Here is a 9,029-nt window from a genome sequence, read left to right on the forward strand (position 1 = left end):
TTAAAAAATCCCGAGGCACACCACCAACCAAAATGGCACAAAATGGTGCGTCCAGGTTTGAGATGAAAGTCTGCAGTCATTCTATGTGACTGCAGGCTTCTGAATTCTCACAGCGCAAGCACTGCACACTTTCAGGATTCTCCCTTGCCGGTGGCCAGAGTGGACGGTCATGACAGCACAAGTATGTGATTTGGATACTTCTGGCCACATTCTAACTAGACGTGTCCGGCCTCAGTCAATTCATTTTCATTGAATGAGGCCACACATGTCTAGTCAGCACGTGACTGCATGTATGTAAATCACCAACATCAGAGAATTATGATAGCAGTGTGCACTGTGAGAATTCAGAAGTCTGCAGTCACATAGTATGACTGCAGACTCATCACAACCTTGGACATCCCCTTTAATGTTCCTAACAAATAAAAATGAGAATTAGTATCACAAAAAAAACACATTTACATCCAGGTACCTGATAGATGACGTTGTTTGTGGAGTCGCCTCTTTCTTTTCATCTTCACCTTGTCCAGATGCCATGATGACTCTTCTCATCCACCGGCAGAGCTCGTTTCTGCAGACTTCCATCTTCTCCTGTCTTCTGCAGCACATCCCGACACAACACCCTTAAAGATTGCAGTGTTATTATAATGCTCCGGAATAACAATATCTGCCCTAGGCTGAGCCCCTGAGTAAATAATTGCCCCTCACTTTATTCCCAGCACATAATATGACCCTCACTGTCCCTCTTATGGTACATGCCATCCACACTGCCCTCTCTCTCTTTTCCATACTTCACACTGCCTTCTCATACTGTGTCCCTCATAGAGAGCCCAGTCTCTCTACTGTGCCCCTTCATTACACTCCTCCTACTTGGCATACTGTCTCCTCCTGGCTGTTACCCTCACACTACTCAGTATCTATTCTGTATCCACTCACACTTTCATCCCCCCATACTGTCTGCACACATTTCTAATAGCCTCCTCCTGTACATCCCCCCCCTGCTAACATACCCCTTTGCTCTCTCCATATTTCCTCCTCACACATTCCCCCGACTCCCCATACTGTCCTCACACATCCCATCACCGTTGCTCCCAGTACTGTCAGCACACATTTTTCCCCTCGCTACTGTGTCCACCCCCATCTCCCCACTCACCCCCACAGAATATATCCACTGCCCTTCCGATAGAATAAATCCATCCCCTTCCACAGAATAAATGCACCCTGCCCCACACATGCTAAATAAATTCCAGCCCCCCCCCCACGTACACGTGTCTTCAGCTCCAGAAGTACAGGAGCACTTACCACCAAGTGTCTTCTGTCTCCTGCGCGCCGGATAGTGACGTCAGCAGCGTGATCACATGACTTTATCACGCTGCTGGCGTCGCTCTGACCCGGCGGTCAGAGCCTCAATTGTACTCGCAGCTGGTAGATGTCTGCGAGTACAATTGATCTCCCGGAGCCGGCGCGCTGCAGCTTCTCTGTGCCGGCTGTCAGCTTGACAGTCGGCACAGAGAACAGCTGACTCCCGTTCCCCGCGGCACACCCGACCATGTGTCGCGGCACACTAGTGTGCCGCGGCACACTGGTTGAAAAACACTGCTCTAATCGAGTACGTCAGATTCTAGTAGCGAGCATAATGGAAGTGAATGGCAATCTCGAGCATTTTTCCGGAGGATGGAAAATCTCTCTACCCGGCTTAGATTATTCACTTACGGGGATCTGAGCACATGAGCACCATTCAATACTCGGCAGTGCTCGCTACTCGATCGAGGACCCCGATGCACGTTCGCCCATCCTAGTACTATATGTTTCTATATACTGGAACAACACGTCCACCTTGAACTCTATCTTCCTGCTCCCTTTTTGACCGCTTGCAATCAGGCTTCCGGTCACACCACTCCACTGAAACTACCCTAAGATCACCAATGACCTATAAACAGCCAAGAGCAAGCGACACTACTCTATCCTCCTCCTCATTGACCTGTCCTCTGCCTTTGACACAGTGGACCATTCCCTATTACTACAGACCCTCTCATCCCTTGGCATCACAAACTTGGCCCTATCCTGGATCTCGTCATACCTAACTGACCGGACATTCAGTGTCTCCCACTCACACACCACCTCCTCACCTCGCCCCCTATCTGTCGGAGACCCACAAGGTTCAGTTCTAGGGCCCCTGCTCTTCTCCATTTACACTTTTGGCCTGCTCATAGAATCTCACGGTTTTCAGTATCATCTCTATGCTGATGACACACAGATCTACATCTCTGGACCAGATATTACCACCCTACTAACCAGAATCCCTCAATTTCTGTCCGCTATTTCATCCTTCTTCTCCGCTAGATTTGGCTTTTATCCTAAGTCATATTGCACGACTCGTTAAAGGGTTGATTGTGACTTGTAGGATCGCTACTTCCAACAGGTGGCGCTATAGAGTTTAAGTCCTCTTTTTCTCAGAAGAGGCAATTTGCATAAAACTTAACATGGACAAAACAGAATTCATTGTCTTTCCCCCATCTCACGCGACCCCCCCCCAACGAACCTATCCATTACAGTAAACATCTGCCCACTCTCCCCAGTCCCACAAGCTCGCTGTCTCGGGGTAATCCTTGACACTGATCTCTCCTTCAAACCGCATATACAAGCCCTTTCCACTTCCTGCCGCCTTCAACTTAAAAATATTTCACGGATCCGTACATTCCTAAACCAAGAATCTGCAAAAACCCTAGTCCATGCCCTCATCATCTCCCGCCTCGACTACTGTAACCTGCTCTGTGGCCTCCCCTCGAACACTCTCGCACCCCTCCAATCTATTCTAAACTCAGCTGCCCGACTAATCCACCTGTCCCCCCGCTATTCCCCGGCTTCTCCCCTCTGTCAATCCCTTCACTGGCTCCCCATTATCCAAAGACTCCTGTACAAAACCCTAACCATGATGTACAAAGCCATCCACAACTTGTCTCCTCCATACATCTGTGACCTCGTCTCCCGGTACTTACCTACACACAACCTCCGATCCTCACAAGATCTCCTTCTCTACTCCCCTCTTATCTCCTCTTCCCACAATCGCATACAAGATTTCTCTCGCGTATCACCCCTTTTCTGGAACTCTTTACCACAACACATCAGACTCTCACCTACCATCGAAACCTTCAAAAAGAACCTGAAAACCTTCCTCTTCCGGCAAGCCTACAACCTGCAGTAATCACCGATCCACCAAACCACTGCACGACCAGCTCTACCCTCACCTACTGTATTCTCACCCATCCCTTGTAGATTGTGAGCCTTCGCGGGCAGGGTCCTCTCTCCTCCTGTACCAGTTGTGACTTGTATTGTTCAAGGTTATTGTACCTGTTTTTATGTATACCCCTCCTCATATGTATAGCGCCATGGAATAAATGGCGCTATAATAATAAATAGTAATATTAATAATATATGTGGCCACCCAGTAATTATGATGTAAGTTGTTACATGCCTAGGATTTTGCTAGCATTTTGCAGCATGGATACACCATACATGCCATATAGATCAATATAATGCCTTTAGCCAATGATGCACTCCATAAACCTTGATCAATAAATAAATCTATCCTCTAAGGAGGCTATGAAGAAATTGGCATGTGGGGGCCAGGTTGGACCCCATTATGGTCTCCCTACATAGCAGGAACAAAAAGGAACTACCGTAAATTCTTCAAATTGAGCTACTCTGAGGTACTGTAGGTGACGAGAGGTACGGCCAGGCAGGCTTACCCATAATGCCCTGAAATTATCCCATCACATGGTCTAGTGCAGCCAATCACATTTCACTATTTCAACCAGTAGAAATATTTGAGGCTGGCAAAGTAGCACCATTATATGCTTTTACTGAGGTCAGAGCTCACAACTTATTCCACATAAGGGACAGGAAAAGACAATATTGTTAATGAACATTGTCCATGATGGCAGCAGAAGGGCCAGTGGAATTGGTTAATGTATTCCAGGTATATACATTTCCCATCCTTCTTGAAGTACAATGTTTTTCTCTCTCACACACACAGATTGGATACACTATTCAGGGATGGTAAAATGTTCTACACACTATGCCATGGCAATTGGACTACTTGAGATTTGCCACCAAAAATTTGCAGCAAATTTAATTTTTGGTAAAATATCACCAAAACTGGTGAATTAAAAGTTCAAAAGGATTGATCTCTGCAATATATCTGTGGACCAAATATAAAAACATTGTTTTACCTCTTGGGGTTTCATTTTGGCTTGAAAACATTTTTAACAACAAAGACCCATCTTCATCTAAAGTTAGGTGTGAAATTACACTTTTATGCTCCGTAATATTTCGGTGCTGTGTTATGTGTTCTTTTAACCAAGGATACATCCGTATTTTGGCCTTTTAACTTTTATTATTTCTTCTACCATAACATTGAAGGCTTTGTTGGGCTAACAGAGGACTTAATTTTGTGACAAATATTGCATTTTTGAATGGCACCTTTTTGGCTTATTGATCGGCCTAAATACCTTCATTTTTTTTTTTGTGAGGGTTTTTTTTTGGTTTGTTTCTGTCTTATGTTTATTAAAAATGTGCGACATGTATGAAAAAAAACTGCATAATCTACTATATAATTGTCTAAGGGTCACTTCCGTCTTTCTGTCTGTCCTTCTGTCTGTCACGGATATTCATTGGTAGCGGCCTCTGTCATGGAAATCCAAGTCGCTGACTGGTCGGGGCAAAACAGCCACGACCAATCAGCGACGGGCACAGTCCGGCGGCAACATGGCCGCTCCTTGCTCCCCGCAGTCAGTGCCTGCTCCGTACTCCCCTCCAGTCAGCGCTCACACAGGGTTAATGGCAGCGTTGACCGCGGTGTAACGCACTCGGTTAACGCTGCTATTAACCCTGTGTGACCAACTTTTTACTATTCATGCTGCCTATGCAGCATCAATAGTAAAAAGATCTAATGTTAAAAATAATAATAATAAAAAAAATTGTTATCTACTCACCGTCCGTCGGCCCCCCGGATCAGGAACCAGCCTTTCCTGCTCCTTGCGAAGCCCCGGTGACCGCTCCATGCATTGCGGTCTCGCAATATGATGACGTAGCGGTCTTGCCACATGTATCATTGACTATACGTTTGCTTACACGATACACCCTGCGGCGTTAAACAAACGTAGATCGGTAAATGTTTGGTGATCAGCGGTCATTTATTAGCTGGTACATACAGGCAGAGCTTGTTTAATGATGTGCACTGAGCAATATGTAATATATTGTTGCGAGCACGTATATTTTCGGTAGCATGAGTCCTGTTTACACAGGACAGTGCGCTGCCGAGAATGAAAATCTTTTGGGCGACCATTTTGCCCAATAAACGAGCATTTCGCTCATTTGTTGGGTGATCGGCAGCTTGTTTACACTGCATGACGATCACAAGCCAATGTTCCTACGTTCCAATATTCATTTACGAGAATGTAAATGGACCATATAGCCGATCGCTATGCGCACCTCAGATAAACTCGAAGGGAAATTTTATCCTTATCTTTGAGTATAAGTAAATGATGTACTATGACTAGTTTTACAACCTAGTAGAACATCCTATTTCCTGGAATCCTCCCTTAATTGAAAAACGAAACTTAGAAGACCTATAAGAGGAGAAGTTCTCTGTCATCCAACACATCTGCAGCAGAGGAGCACTGGTAAGTACTTTCATTATTGAAGGGTCCATGGTGAATTTCTTCATTTCTGGCTATCGGAAGGTAACGTAAGAATGGCAATGTTTATAGAAAAGAATCAGGCTCCATTTAGAGACAATGATGTTATCCAATCGTTGGTATGCCGGCTATTAAGACATTTTTTAGGCAATCCTCTTAAGGGTGAAATCAATTTTGCTACCACCAAAAGTCACATGTAAAATGGTAGATAATCAATAGTAAACACGATGAATAAAATATCATTTTTTTTGTACTTATAATTAAACAAACATACATAAATACACACATAGCAAAGGTGCCTCAAATGTGAGGGACCAACTGACAATAGAAACCAAAAAAGACCAGCCCAAAAATGTAAGCGCAAAAATATCTCAAACGTAATACATAAAAGTATAACTGACATTAATTCCCAGGCATTTCTTCACAAAAATTATCTGTAGAATATTTGCCTCCTAAGGGAAAATGGTGATAATGAACTTGACCCCACTATTGAATATCCACATGGGGACAATAACACTAGAAAGTGCAAGTGCGTGTAGGCTAAGGTGCTCCTCTAATAAAGTGTCAGTGCATAAGGAGAAATAGGCTGGGAAGGTGCCTTGTTATTGGACCTTTCTAAGCCTAAAAATACCAGCACACAGCCACCCCATTACATTAGATGCACCAATTCTGGCACTTCGCATTTGCTCATCCCCTTTGCCCTTCTGTGCTGGAAATCAGGGTAATGGGGCTTGGAGTTAATATTAGTCTGTGTTACTTGTCAAAAACCACAGCTGGCATCAAGCCCTGGTGTTAGTAATGTAGAGGTGCCCATCAGACACCCCCATCAAAAGCCAAGTAAAAAGCGAGGACTAGATAGTTCCATACCTTCTCTTCTTCTCTGATGTGCTACTCCTCTTAACGCACAATTATAAAGACTACCACTGGTGTGGAAACTATGCACACCTATTAAGCATTGAAAAAAAGAAACAGCACTCACTACATGGGAAGAGGGAATCAATATCACCATTACACACTGAACGGGAAACCACTGGGTAAATCTGACAGGGAGAAGGACTTGGGGATCCTAGTTAATGATAAACTTACCTGGAGCAGCCAGTGCCAGGCAGCAGCTGCCAAGGCAAACAGGATCATGGGGTGCATTAAAAGAGGTCTGGATATACATGATGAGAGCATTATACTGCCTCTGTACAAATCCCTAGTTAGACCGCACATGGAGTACTGTGTCCAGTTTTGGGCACCGGTGCTCAGGAAGGATATAATGGAACTAGAGAGAGTACAAAGGAGGGCAACAAAATTAATAAAGGGGATGGGAGAACTACAATACCCAGATAGATTAGCGAAATTAGGATTATTTAGTCTAGAAAAAAGACGACTGAGGGGCGATCTAATAACCATGTATAAGTATATAAGGGGACAATACAAATATCTCGCTGAGGATCTGTTTATACCAAGGAAGGTGACGGGCACAAGGGGGCATTCTTTGCGTCTGGAGGAGAGAAGGTTTTTCCACCAACATAGAAGAGGATTCTTTACTGTTAGGGCAGTGAGAATCTGGAATTGCTTGCCTGAGGAGGTGGTGATGGCGAACTCAGTCGAGGGGTTCAAGAGAGGCCTGGATGTCTTCCTGGAGCAGAACAATATTGTATCATACAATTATTAGGTTCTGTAGAAGGACGTAGATCTGGGGATTTATTATGATTTTATATAGGCTGAACTGGATGGACAAATGTCTTTTTTCGGCCTTACTAACTATGTTACTATGTTACTATGTTACTACTGCTTCTTAAGAAAGGTTAATAATGTCCTTTATTCCATGTGGTGGGACAATCCTTAAACGGGGAAGTGAAGGAGGACAACAGCTGTTTCACACCTATCCAAGCGCTTCTGCGGGTCCAAACAAAAGCGCTTGGATAGGCGCGAAACAGCTGTTGTCCTTCACTTCCTCGTTTAAGGATTGTCCTGCCGCATGGAATAAAGGACATTATTAACCTTTTTTAAGAAGCAGTAGTGAGTGCTGTTTCTTTTTTGAATATTGAATGCGCTTGGTCTTCAGCACATTTTTCATACACCACCTAGCTCACTATCAGGTGGTATGCTTTATACTAAGGACTGATTCACACTGCAGTCAGCAGATTGGTGCCATTTTTTTCTGCTTTTTCATTTATTGCAACACCTATTAATCAGCTAATCATCATCTATCTGGCAGATACGTGCTTCAGTCACTGTGATTGTAACCCTTGCCTCTTTCTAATGGTGGTACTCTCTTGTGAGTGGACTGGTCTCTTTTACCTGGGAAAAATCGCACTAACATCTGACAAATGTATTCTTCAAATATAAATATTTTTATCCAATAAGGTGCAAAAATACAGTCGAGCAAGGACGTCTACAAAAAAATAGTTCACTTTCGGTGCGTAGTGTTACCTTAAACGGACATTGCTATAAATCTACAGGAGAAATTCCTACACACAGACACTGCAGGGAGAAACAAGACGCAAGCACACCTGTGCAACATTTTGGGGATAGCGTCCCCCCTACTTTCAATTTATATGGGACTTTAGACAGTGTTAGACCACTCTGATTAACCAAATTGGACTTGCTGTTCTAGTATTTGATTTAAAAAAACAGTATAGGCTTACTCCTCTGTAGCCTTCTCGGGACTCCTAGGGTAATGTGTGCTACTCACTCCCACTCGATAGCTAGCTATGGCCAAAGCATATCTTTCCTCCTGCTGAGGTTCTCCCATTGCCTTCCTGCGTTATCTGTTTTGATTAGACCTCTACTTGTATTTTTTGGCCTCTGTAGTGTTAATAAGGGTGTAAACATTCTTATGACTCTTGACTCCATTTTGTCTCATGACCAAATTGTGTCACCAGCTAAGGTGCATTAACTCTTCAAGGATACAAAACAACCCTTGCTCTTGAAGAGCAGCACCCCAGGTTTTATTTCACCTACCCGCCCTATCAACTCTAAACATATTTTACTTATTAGCTCTGACATCACCACCTATACAATGTATACATGTGAAATACTGTATACTGTAGAGTAAACTTACACTGCAAGTCTAATGCATATTTTCCATCACAGAGAGCATGGCTTATTTATTTGATGAAGATTTTTGGGACGAAGAGACCCTGCCTGATTTTTCTGAAATCTTACTTCGCAGCGATGATAAGCCAAAAGATGGGAAGATTTATGTGATGTACCATGGAACCACATTGAAGGCGGCCTTGCAGATTATTCAGAATGGTTTTAAGAGGTCAAGTGGTGGTATGTTAGGGCCCGGTGTCTATGTCAGCAGAGATATAGAGAAAGCCGCACGGTATCCTTTGG

This window comes from Ranitomeya imitator, chromosome 10 (genome assembly GCF_032444005.1).
Source record: "Ranitomeya imitator isolate aRanImi1 chromosome 10, aRanImi1.pri, whole genome shotgun sequence".
Taxonomy (NCBI): Eukaryota; Metazoa; Chordata; class Amphibia; order Anura; family Dendrobatidae; genus Ranitomeya; species Ranitomeya imitator.